The 13,345-nt window shown below is 46.0% G+C and overlaps 1 long non-coding RNA gene and 2 pseudogenes across 3 annotated transcripts in view; 1 reads left to right on the top strand and 2 right to left on the bottom strand.

Moving 5' to 3' along the window:
• LOC134911160 (uncharacterized) overlaps positions 1-13,345 on the bottom strand; it is a 350,439-nt gene that overhangs the window by 16,528 nt on the left and 320,566 nt on the right. The gene's annotated exons all lie outside the window — the stretch shown is intronic.
• LOC134912441 (5S ribosomal RNA) lies at positions 9,010-9,128 on the bottom strand (annotated as a pseudogene).
• Positions 13,051-13,169, top strand: LOC134912429 (5S ribosomal RNA; annotated as a pseudogene).

Genomic DNA, 13,345 nt, shown 5'->3' with positions numbered 1-13,345 from the left:
CTCATTTGTTTATACTGGCGGGGGTTATATCATATACTGCCTCCGCAGCAGTGACGTGCGGTGAGGTCGGTAGCTGGGGAGGCACACATGGGGGTAAATGTACACACCTGCATTACAAGAAAGTTATGTGCTACTTGAAGATTAATTCAATGCACATATATATGTATTGTATGGGGGTTATTGACTTTCTGCTTGGAGATAGCACATTGCAAATCCCAATAAAAGCACTCCTAAATGGTATCACTCTTTCTTGCTCTAACCCATTCTAGAGGGTTCCGGTATGAATGGTCGACCATGTTATGGTCGACAGTCATTAGGTCGACCACTATTGGTCAACATTGCCATGGTCGACATGGACACATGGTCGACACATGAAAGGTAAACACATGAAAAGGTCAACATGCATTTTTTAACTTTGTTTGGTGTCGTTTTTTGCGTAAAGTGACTGCGAACCCCAATTAGTGCACCGCGTCCCCTCGCATGGCTCTTCGGGCATGGTGCCTTCGCTCCGCTACCGCTTCGCTCGGCGCAGATTACCGTTCCAATCGTAGTCCACGTGGAACGTAAAGTATGGAACGAACAGCGAGGACGACACCTGTGTTCCGACCCTCTGGAGCTAATGGTGTCCAGTAGCCTAAGACGCAGAGCCTATCAGTAAAGTAGGTCTGCGTCTCTCCCCTCAGTCCCACGAAGCAGGAAGCCTGTTGCCAGCAGTGCTCCCTGAAAATAAAAAACCTAACTTGCATCCAGTCTCCTCTGGGCACAGGATCTAACTGAGGTCTGGAGGAGGGGCATAGAGGGAGGAGCCCATTCTAAAGTCTTACAGTGCCCATGTCTCCTGCGGAGCCGTCTATACCCCATGGTCCTTACGGAGTCCCCAGCATCCTCTAGGACGTAAGAGAAAGTACAATTAATAATATATAATTGAATTTTACTTTTTAAATGTCCCAGTCAGTATACCTTGAACTGAATCGGAGTCAATCAATTTTGTGCATGCAGTAAAATCTAGTTCTTCATAGACTGCAGCCCTAAGAAGCACATTATGGGCAGCCATTTAGCATATAATGGGCTTACTGCTAGGGATGTCCATCGACCACCGATGATTCCAAATCATCGATGGTTTTGGCTGATGTCGAATGCTTTTGCTATCGATTGGAGAGAACCAGATGGTTTCCCTCCATCGATGGCTCAGCATAAACAATTTTTTTTTTGTAAGGTTCCAGGACATGGAGCATAGCTCCGCCCTTGACACCCATGAAGCCCCACCCCCAGGCTGTGAATGGCCAACTGGGTCATACACTGAAATAACAGGAGTGACCATCGATGAGTGAAACCATTGATGGTCTCCCATAAATAGTCAGTGACCATCGATGGCCACTCACAGTTTCACCATCAATAGCAACAATCGATGGCGAACACACCGATGGCCATCCATACTTCCTGCTGGAAGCTCATACTGCAAATTGCACTCTGGATTGGCGGCTCCACAAGGGGGCAAGTTTCCTCTTGGACTACCAGCCCTGTGTAAAATTAGCAGGCAGAGCATCCAATCAGAAGCCACTACATGGGCAACTCCTCCTCATGAAGGGATGGTCTACACAGGGTCCATGCAGTGTCGGAATGGGGCATGATGAGCCCACCAGGGAATGCAGTGGTAGGGGCCCAAGATTAAGGTGTGGCCAGACACCAAAGGGCTGTGGCCAGTCACTACAGAGGGCATTCAAGGAACAAGGTTCTTTAATAAAGGATGAGACAGGGGTGTGTCATGACACCTACTTTGAATGGCAGGAGGGCTAATAGATTCCAATGAAACAAGCCAAACACAAAGCTCACCAATGATCCTGATCCACCAAGTTACTGACCTCTAGACAAAGGGGTGGGGCCCTCAGTAAGTGGATTTTCCCTGTACACCTGTAGGCCAGTCTGAACCTGGGTCCAGGACTGTCCACTGCGGGTGGCGGGACCATAGCGGGAAGTGGAGAGGAGCGGAGGCCATGACTGGAGGCTAAGCTTACTGGGGATAGTAGCTCAGTGGTGGATTTTTACCCGGGGTGGGGGGGTTGGGGGGGGGGGGGGGGCTGCAGCCTCTAGGTAAATCCGCCACTATTATAAATAATTAGTGCTATCTTGAGAAATGGAAGGTATGTCTGCACTATGACATACTGTATGTAATGAGTGTCCATGCGTATTCTGGTATATGGAAAGCGTGACTGTTTATTATGACATCTGTTTATATGTATATGAAGACATACAGTATTTATCTTGGGGCATGAAAAATACATGCAGAGTGCACGGTGTCACACAGGGCTGGACTGCCCATCTGGCACATGCCAGAAGGGCCAATGGGCTGGTGGGCCGGTCCGTCATACAGAGACCCGGGAAGACCGCGTGCAGCGCAGCTCCCGGCTCTCTGATTGTCCTCTCACGCAGCCTGAAGTGCCTGTCTCTTTGAAATACAGTATGGGGGCGTGATGTGAGTCCACGCCTCCCTGACTCACAGCACCCCCCCCCCGGTGAGCCATTTCCGTGCCCCCTGCAACGTCTGCATGCCCCAGTCCGTCCCTGGTGCCTGCTGCGGGTGGTCTAACATCCCTCTCCCCCCAATCCCGGCTCGCCTCATGGATCCAGTCAATACCTTCCACCAGGTGCAAATTTCTCTGCTCCTGGACTTTCCACTTAATTTATGATTGCAGCCACCTGTGTTGAAACATCCTTCTTATCAATTAATTAGTTTAACACAGGTGAGTGCAATCATAAATGACATGGGAAGCCCAGGAGAAGAAAGAGCATTTTGTATGTGGTGGAAGTGATCTTTATAGAGCAGGGGTGGGGAACCTCCGGCCCGCGAAGCCGTTTGGTCCGGCCCACCAGGTTGTGTCAGTGAGACACGCTTCCGCTCAGTCGGGCGGCAGCGTGTCTCAGCTGTCAGAGCAGGGAGACGGAGGAGAGCGCGGCTGTAGAATGGGACCAGCGGCGTGTAGTACTTCAAACCAGCCGCCGGTCCGTGAGCCAATCAGAGCTCGCGGACCGGCAGCCAATCAGGAGCCGCGGCTGCCGGTCCGCGAGCTCTGATTGGCTCTCGAACCGGCGGCTGATTTGAAGTACTACACGCCGCCGCTTTCACCCGACAGCCTCGCTCTCCTCCGTCGCGTCCACGGTAAGCAGCACGGAGGGGAGAGGGGAGGGCATTTGTATACCTGGCACTGTGGGGGCTGTATACCTGGCACTGTGGGGGGTATTTGTATACCTGGCACTGTGGGGGCTGTATACCTGGCACTGTGGGGGGTATTTGTATACCTGGCACTGTGGGGGGCATTTGTATACCTGGCACTGTGGGGGAATCTGTATACCTGGCACTGTGGGGGCTGTATACCTGGCACTGTGGGGGGTATTTGTATACCTGGCACTGTGGGGGGCATTTGTATACCGGGCACTGTGGGGGAATCTGTATACCTGGCACTGTGGGGGAATCTGTATACCTGGCACTGTGGGGGCTGTATACCTGGCACTGTGGGGGGTATTTGTATACCTGGCACTGTGAGGGGCATTTGTATACCTGGCACTGTGAGGGGCATTTGTATACCTGGCACTGTGGGGGGGGGGGTATTTGTATACCTGGCACTGTGAGGGGCATTTGTATACCTGGCACTGTGGGGGCATCTGTATACCTGGCACTGTGAGGGGCATCTGTATACCTGGCACTGTGAGGGGCATTTGTATACCTGGCACTGTGAGGGGCATTTGTATACCTGGCACTGTGGGGGCAATTGTGGATCTGGCACCGCACTATTGGGGGCATATGTGTATCACGTCCCATTTTAACTGGCCACACCCATTTTTTTGGCGTGTGCGCGCCTCCGGCGCGCACACACAGTAACTCTAAGGGGCAGACCTACTGGGGGGCAGGGTCATTTTTTAAGTTGAAAATTTTTGTATGGCCCCCGAAGGATTTTATAAATATCCAAATGGCCCTCGGTAGAAAAAAGGTTCCCCACCCCTGTTATAGAGGGTGCAACTCTGTCTTCACCAGCCCACAGGCATGTATTGCAGCAGATATAGCCAGACCAGAAGCCACCAGCCTGCGCTACCATCACTACAGCCAGTCTGAAGGAAGAGAGCGGGTGTGGGGGAGGGAGGTGGAGATGGAGGGGTCGGGATAGAGAGAAAGATCTGGGGAGAGAGACACCCAGGGAGAAGAGAGACAATGGAGAGGTAGGGGGACAGACAAACTGGGGGACAACGGCTAGTGCCTAATAATGGATTTGTCACTGCATGACTCTGTACGTGTAAAATGTCATCTGCAACAGTATGGTTTCAATGGTTTTCAGTATCGGCTCCCCTGTTAGTAATAATCCATAATAGGCAGCAAAATGTCTGACTGATTTAATGTTACCAGCGGAAGTTCTATAAATAATGAGATTGCCTCAGGACTCTATATACACACAGGTGGCAGCCGTCTTCAGATGTCTTCATTCCTTTATTAATGTTGCTTTTTGTGAAGCAGAAAACCGTCACATCTGCCAAGAGGAATCCTGCCATCTGTTTTCTGTTATGCTCAGCAATTACCAATGGATGATGGCTTCACTGTGACATTACAGGAGAATGCCGTGACACAATACATACATACAGCTCTTCTTGTTCTGAATTATAGTCCACACTACATCAGCACTCAGCACTACTCATTAACCACTCATTAATAATGCTTCTTTTTTGTATACTCATACATGAGGTTCTGGCAAGGGAGAAAAAAATAACATTAAGGGCTCAGTTTATTTTTATTAACAGTTATTTATATAGCGCACTGTGAAGATACCGGGTTCCAAATTGTTCAGGCTCTATGGTACTGTAGATGAGAAACCAACAGTGGTTTATTGAACAGAATGAGTTACAAACAGTTCAGCATACCTCTGTAATCCAATTCCACAGGACAATTCCCACCACAAACTCCTGACAGAACATTACTTCTTAGTCTAGGAGCAGAGAATCTCTTCCAGCAACACAGTCCCAGATAAATCCATTATAATGGGTTCCACAGCAGATCCCTGGCAGAACATTACTTCTTAGCCTAGGGTCAAAGAGTCTCTCAGCTCTCTGGGTAGCTCTACTTATAGCCCCAGAAGCTTCATATTGCAGGGGTGTGTTTGACTTCTTTGTTTTAGGATTTTAAGGCATTGGAATACAATACATATTTTAATCAAGTGATTACATCAGTCAGAGAGACACCTTGTCTAGCCATCTAAGACTAGGGCCACTGAACGGGTCCCACTTGGCCGGGAGGGTTTTTTTTGTGTGCACATGGATCCTGTTCGGCGGGATGCTGCAGAATAGGATCCGGCCTTTGACACACAGGATTTAAATAGAACACAGTGCCAGCATAGGCACCCATGTGCAGTCTCCTTCCAGCCAAGCAGGTCCCGCTGAATGGGACCCGCATGGCCGCTATGTGTGGTCCTAGCCTTACTGTTGGACAATAGGGAGTAAAACAAAAGGGACAATGGTACCTTAAATGAGTCAACCTTTATAGGGGGGTATACACGGAGAGATCCATTCTTAAAATCTAAGCAATCTGACTAGATTGCTTAGAGTTAAGCACGGATCTCTCGTGTGTATGCCCCACAGCGATAGCGCGCATCGCTATCGCCAGTGCTAGATTGGCCTGCATGCAGGCACAATCTAGCCCATCGCTCATTTCACGATCTGGGTGCAATGAGTGGCCCTCCGTCCGTCCCCCCCCTCGCTCAGCACACATCACGCTGTGCTGAGCAGGGGGAGAGATGTGTGCTGAGCGGTCACTGATAGATCGCTCAGCACACATCTCTGGAGGTGTGTACTGGCCTTAAGTGTCCACTGTGTAAGTAAACAAAAGGAAACTCCAATGCTAAGAGGAATAACCCACATACACTGTAACAGATAACATAACATAAGGCTTACATTATAATATTAAGGCTGATTTAAACATAGTATGAGGGGGAAGCAGGGACATGCTATGGGGGTAAAAAAGTACATATTTGATGTGGGAAATGAGTCATAACTACATTAATTGTCACAGACCTCTCATGTCCTCACACGCACATACACTATATAGACAAAAGTATTGGCTATATCTGTTAATTATTGAATTCATGTGTTTCGATCAAACCCATTGGCACGGGTATTTAAAATCAAGCCCCTAGCCATGCAGTCTTCATTTGCAAATATTTGTGATACAAAATGGGTCATTCTGAAGAGCCCAGTGACTTCAAGCCTGGTACTGTGATAGGATGCCACCTTTGCAATAAGACAGTTCGCGAAAATTCATCCCTGCTGGATATTCCATGGTCAACTGTAAGTGATAATATCAGAAAGTGGAAGCGTTTAGGAACAACAGCCACAAAACGGAAGACCACATAAAATCACAGAGCGGGGTTAATGACTGCTAAGGCGCATGGTGCGTAAAAGTCGCCAACACTCTGCTGATTCCATAGCTGAAGAGTTCCAAACTTCCACTGGCATTAATGTAAGCACAAAAACTGTGTGAGCTTAATAGAATGGGTTGCCATAGCCGAGCAGCTGCAAGCAAGCCTCACATACCAAGTCCAACGCCAAGCGTCAGATGGAGTGGTGTAAAGCACACTGACATTGGACTGTGGATCAGTGGAAATGTGTTATGTGGAGTGACAAATCACGCTTCTGTGCAGTTTGGTTTTGGCAGATGCTGGGAGAATGTTATCTGCCTGACTGCATTGTGCCAACTGTGAAGTTTGGTGGAGGGATAAAGGTAAGGGGCTGTTTTTCAGGGTTTGGGCTAGTCCCCTTCTATCAAGTGAAGGGCAATCTTAATGCTTCAGCATACCAAGACATTTTGGACAATGCTATGCTTCCAACTCTGTGGCAACAGTTTGGGGAAGGCACTTTTCTATTCAACATGACGGTGCCCCAGTGCACAAAGCAAGGACTATAAAAACATGGTTTGAAGAGTTTGGTGTCAAAGAACTTGACTGGCCCGCACAGAGCCCCGACCTCAACCCCTTCGAGCACCTTTGGGGTGAGCTGGAATGGAAATTGCAGGCCAGACCTACTCATCCAACATCAGTGCCTGACCTCATAAATGCTCTACAGAATGAATGGGCACAAATTCCCACAGAAACACTCCAAAATCTTGTGGTGACTGCTAAGGAAAGGAGGGTGACTCGACTTCCTGCGCTACTTCCTAACAGTGTGCGAGTAGGACCACCAGGGAAGGATGAGGGGGGAGTACTAATTACACGGGCCTGGCTTTTTGAAGGGGCCTGAGTCCACTGCCAATCATCCCTTTCAAAATCCCGCCTCCCCCACCACTCCTCTTACCTGGTAGCAGCTAAGCCAGAGAGGGTGCTGCCACTGAGGGCAGTATAGTACCTATCTATGCGGGAAGGGGAGAGGGAGGAGCGATCACACTGATCGCACCCCCCTGGATTTACCCCTGACTCAAGACACCACCCTGCTCGTCACGCAGAAGCCACTCTATAAATACTTTTTTTTTTTTTTTTCATTTTTCCTAGCTGGGATATTTTTCACAATTAGGCCACGCCCCCAGAATTAGCCTGGGCCTGGCAGAGCCTTCTATAGCACTGTGAGCCTGATTCAGATGTGGTTGGAGTTTCGATCACTGTTGCTTCCTTGTCAGCCTCCTGCTACAGTAGTGATCCACTGTACAAAGAAAAGGGGCGACTGGGCACTGGTATGAAATTGGTTATGTATAATATTGTCGAAAACCAAAGACGGACAATTAAACTATAAGAAAGAGAGATAGGTTCTTTCAATAATAGTCCTTCTTGGTGGTGCGCCCAGAGCTAGAGAGTACAAGTACTGGCAGTGGGAGAAAAAGAAAGCTCTTGTGTGGGCGCACTCTTGGAAAAAGAAAAAGAAAGGAGAAGAAAAATTCTTCAATTGGAAAAAGATTATGTTAAAACATTATTTTATTGAGTAGTTAAAACAAATACCCTTCTACGATCCAATAAAGAGAATGCACAAAAAATGCAAAAAAAATATTTATATATATATATATATATATACGTACTGAAGAAGCTGGCAGCGCCACAAGTGTAGTATTTAAGGTATAAACAGCAGTAGGGGAAAAAATATGTTCCGTAATAATTAACAGAACATAACCTGGTGGACACTCCCTTACAGATATTAGGGCGTCAGCTCAGTTACCTCAAAAATATATAGGCACTGGCATATATGCCTACTGGTTATAAAGTAGTTTGGGGCGATGAGGTATTTGCAAGCGACCAAGGTGTCTAATCAATAATGGAAAAGACCAGGTACTAAAAAAATTAGTATGATTTAATTTGTAGAAATACACAGCACTAAAAAAAGGGGGGGGGGGGGGTTACAAATAAAACAATGATATAAAAATGCAGCCTAGTCAATAAATAATATACAAAAAGACGGGGGCTAGGCTAAAAACGTCAAAAGGCCCATGTGTCCAAATACATAAAATAGTACATAAAAAGTGGGTGCTATTCTGATTCTACCTCAAACCTATTAAGATAAGCTACCTCATCTCCGCTGTTTTTATGTTTTATCCTATGCATTTTTATACCCGTTTTTTTCTCTGTGATTTTATGTACTATTTTATGTATTTGGACGCTTGCAAATACCTCATCGCCCCAAACTAATATATATATATATATAGGGAATGTTCTGGTCTGTAAATCCTGAGAGAAAGATTAGAAAGGTTGCAGACACTGAACAGTCTGACAGCCGTTTCTCCTGACCAGTACAGATATTCTGTATTAATGGAACCCACGGAGGAGGTCAGTGTGCAAATTTTGTCATAGAAAGACCACTTTGATTAGGTCAATGCTATACACTTAGTTGGTTACCCATAAATTCAAATGTCATAGTTTTAGATTGTAAGTCTAGTAATGCAAATGGAAACTGTGTCCTCATAAAGAGTGATATAGAAAGGGAAGGCAGGAAGAGTATATTCAGTGGTGATACTGATGTTGGTGTCCACCCTTCAGAGGAAGGGGAATAGTTCCTATCCTACAACACCGGGTATTCCCAGGGAGTCTCCTCTCGTGGTACTAACCCAGCCCGACGCTGTTTAGCTTCCAAGATCGGACGAGATCGGGCACAAGCAGCGTGGTATGATAGTAGGAAGGATATCTACCAATGAGAGTGCACCTATATATGAAAATATAGAATGATAGAAAGGATAGAAAGTGTAGTGCGTGGATCTACTTTCCTCGTTAGGCAAGGAAAAGCGGCTGTCACACAGTGGCGCCGTATACCCTGGATCGGGGATGAGAGTCCACTCGAAAATAGCCAGATAGGGGAAAAAAGAGGGGGGGGGGGGAGGGAAAAAAGGGGGAGGGGGGAGAGAAATAGGAGGATTGGGCTTTATGAAGTAAAAGGACCATTCATTGTTTGGAGACCAAATGTCCAATGGAAGGAAAAGGAATCTGACAGCTTCAAAAGCAAAAAGCAAGCTGTTTATACATACTTTGCATAAAGCCAATCTAAATCTAAATATATGCAAAAATACTAACCCTTACGTAATTGTAAGTGGAAAAAGGTGCATCTGTTAAGAAGTACTGAGTACAGCTGTTATGAATCAAACAACAGGTAGTAGGTGATTATGGATAGCCAAATAAACACATGTGATACAATATGTTTAACTAAGGCAGATATGATCCTGTAATATACAGGGATTAGAATCACCCTCTTGTCACTCAAATGAATGAGCTAGGTTATACACAAAAAGACCTTATCATATGTGTGTGTATTACTACTGCCCGTGAAATATATTATCCATGCAGCAAGAAAGGTTTTTTTATCATACTGAGTAAGTACATATGACAGAAAATTTTCACAAAATAATGACTTGTGTTGGAAACAGAAACCCATATACACATAAAGTCAAATACAATGGATATTAATGTTGGCAAAAAAGTGCCAAGGATACTCAGAAGGTCAGATGCAGCAGATAAAGGGTAACCAGAGAAGCCTCCATAAGCAGGTCCCGCTGTAGAGTCCGTAGAAAACGCGTTTCGCCCGCAGGCTTGTTCACTTCCGGGATCTCACAGCATGTTGTGCATACAGGGTTTAAAAGCCCTGTAATAGGGATAGCAGCCAATCGGCTTGGGAGTACATTAGTCACATGGGCGAGAGTGGGATGACTGACAGCGCCAGTACCCAATGGAGAAGAGTATGCGGTGCCTCAGTATAAACGAGACGCGTCTGTAAAATGCATGACGCTCCGGGGGGGTGTGTGCTCTATACACTGGAGACGGCACACTGGCGTGATGACGCTCCGGGGGTGTGTGCTCTAGGCACGGACTGGGGACGGCGCACTAGCTGGGGAGGTAGTATGGCGCCATATTGAAAGAGGGAATACCAGGTCTCTATGCGGAACAGCATCAGAGATTAATAGAAGTGGTATTGGTGAGTGACCAGTGGGGGCGTGTACACGGCATGTCATAGCCAGGTCGGGGACCGGAGATGCCTGATTAATTTAATACCTGCAGGACAACCTGAGGCTGTGATGTATGTGTAAGGTGCACTATAAATGACAAGGGGGCGGAGAATGAGGGTGCCGTCTTAGGGACAAGTGAGGCATAGGGGTGTTGTAAGGTGGAGAGAAATAAAAACAATACCATTTGTCTGGTATTGGTGTGAAAATTGGAGTGAAGGGTGTAAAAATGACAAGGGTAAGTAGTGTAAAAAATATAAATATTAAATAAATAAACTATAAAAAAAATGAACTATTAAAAAATATGAATGAATAATTAAATAAAATAGAATAAAAAAAACATTTATTGGAGTTGGAGGAGGTGAAGCTGGGGAGTTGTGCTGAGGTAGAGAAAAGATGCTAGAGGTATCTTTGCTAAAAATTATGATGATAATTATTGGATACTTGATGCTATACTGGGTGAAAGATAGGGCAGTGCAGGGAGACCTCACTGCAAAAGAGAAGGGTGTGGGTGAGAAGTTGGGTGTATGAAGGGATTGCAGTGAAAACGGTTGGGTGTATGAAGGGATTGCAGTGAAAACGGTTTTCTTTTCTCTCCCCCCCCCCCCCATACCCCTTCTTTTCCCCTTTATCCCCTCCCCCACCCACACCACACCAATCATGCAACCGTTTTCACTGCAATCCCTTCATACACCCAACCGTTTTCACTGCAATCCCTTCATACACCCAACTTCTCACCCACACCCTTCTCTTTTGCAGTGAGGTCTCCCTGCACTGCCCTATCTTTCACCCAGTATAGCATCAAGTATCCAATAATTATCATCATAATTTTTAGCAAAGATACCTCTAGCATCTTTTCTCTACCTCAGCACAACTCCCCAGCTTCACCTCCTCCAACTCCAATAAATGTTTTTTTATTCTATTTTATTTAATTATTCATTCATATTTTTTAATAGTTCATTTTTTTTATAGTTTATTTATTTAATATTTATATTTTTTACACTACTTACCCTTGTCATTTTTACACCCTTCACTCCAATTTTCACACCAATACCAGACAAATGGTATTGTTTTTATTTCTCTCCACCTTACAACACCCCTATGCCTCACTTGTCCCTAAGACGGCACCCTCATTCTCCGCCCCCTTGTCATTTATAGTGCACCTTACACATACATCACAGCCTCAGGTTGTCCTGCAGGTATTAAATTAATCAGGCATCTCCGGTCCCCAACCTGGCTATGACATGCCGTGTACACGCCCCCACTGGTCACTCACCAATACCACTTCTATTAATCTCTGATGCTGTTCCGCATAGAGACCTGGTATTCCCTCTTTCAATATGGCGCCATACTACCTCCCCAGCTAGTGCGCCGTCCCCAGTCCATGCCTAGAGCACACACCCCCGGAGCGTCATCACGCCAGTGTGCCGTCTCCAGTGTATAGAGCACACACACCCCCGGAGCGTCATCACGCCAGTGTGCCGTCTCCAGTGTATAGAGCACACACCCCCCCGGAGCGTCATGCATTTTACAGACGCGTCTCGTTTATACTGAGGCACCGCATACTCTTCTCCATTGGGTACTGGCGCTGTCAGCCATCCCACTCTCGCCCATGTGACTAATGTACTCCCAAGCCGATTGGCTGCTATCCCTATTACAGGGCTTTTAAACCCTGTATGCACAACATGCTGTGAGATCCCGGAAGTGAACAAGCCTGCGGGCGAAACGCGTTTTCTACGGACGCTACAGCGGGACCTGCTTATGGAGGCTTCTCTGGTTACCCTTTATCTGCTGCATCTGACCTTCTGAGTATCCTTGGCACTTTTTTGCCAACATTAATATCCATTGTATTTGACTTTATGTGTATATGGGTTTCTGTTTCCAACACAAGTCATTATTTTGTGAAAATTTTCTGTCATATGTACTTACTCAGTATGATAAAAAAACCTTTCTTGCTGCATGGATAATATATTTCACGGGCAGTAGTTATACACACACATATGATAAGGTATTTTTGTGTATAACCTAGCTCATTCATTTGAGTGACAAGAGGGTGATTCTAATCCCTTTATATTACAGGATCATATCTGCCTTAGTTAAACATATTGTATCACATGTGTTTATTTGGCTATCCATAATCACCTACTACCTGTTGTTTGATTCATAACAGCTGTACTCAGTACTTCTTAACAGATGCACCTTTTTTCCACTTACAATTACGTAAGGGTTAGTATTTTTGCATATATTTAGATTTAGATTGGCTTTATGCAAAGTATGTATAGACAGCTTGCTTTTTGCTTTTGAAGCTGTCAGATTCCTTTTCCTTCCATTGGACATTTGGTCTCCAAACAATGAATGGTCCTTTTACTTCATAATGTCCAATCCTCCTATTTCTCTCCCCCCTCCCCCTCCCCCCCCCCCCCCTCTTTTTTTCCCTATCTGGCTATTTTCGAGTGGACTCTCATCCCCGATCCAGGGTATACGGCGCCACTGTGTGACAGCCGCTTTTCCTTGCCTAACGAGGAAAGTAGATCCACGCACTACACTTTCTATCCTTTCTATCATTCTATATTTTCATATATAGGTGCACTCTCATTGGTAGATATCCTTCCTACTATCATACCACGCTGCTTGTGCCCGATCTCGTCCGATCTTGGAAGCTAAACAGCGTCGGGCTGGGTTAGTACCACGAGAGGAGACTCCCTGGGAATACCCGGTGTTGTAGGATAGGAACTATTCCCCTTCCTCTGAAGGGTGGACACCAACAGCAGTATCACCACTGAATATACTCTTCCTGCCTTCCCTTTCTATATCACTCTTTATGAGGACACAGTTTCCATTTGCATTACTAGACTTACAATCTAAAACTATGACATTTGAATTTATGGGTAACCAACTAAGTGT

The sequence above is a fragment of the Pseudophryne corroboree genome, chromosome 4, assembly GCF_028390025.1.
Source record: "Pseudophryne corroboree isolate aPseCor3 chromosome 4, aPseCor3.hap2, whole genome shotgun sequence".
Taxonomy (NCBI): Eukaryota; Metazoa; Chordata; class Amphibia; order Anura; family Myobatrachidae; genus Pseudophryne; species Pseudophryne corroboree.
The sequence above is the reverse complement of the archived record's forward strand: the minus strand, read 5'-3'. Positions and strand labels throughout refer to the sequence as shown.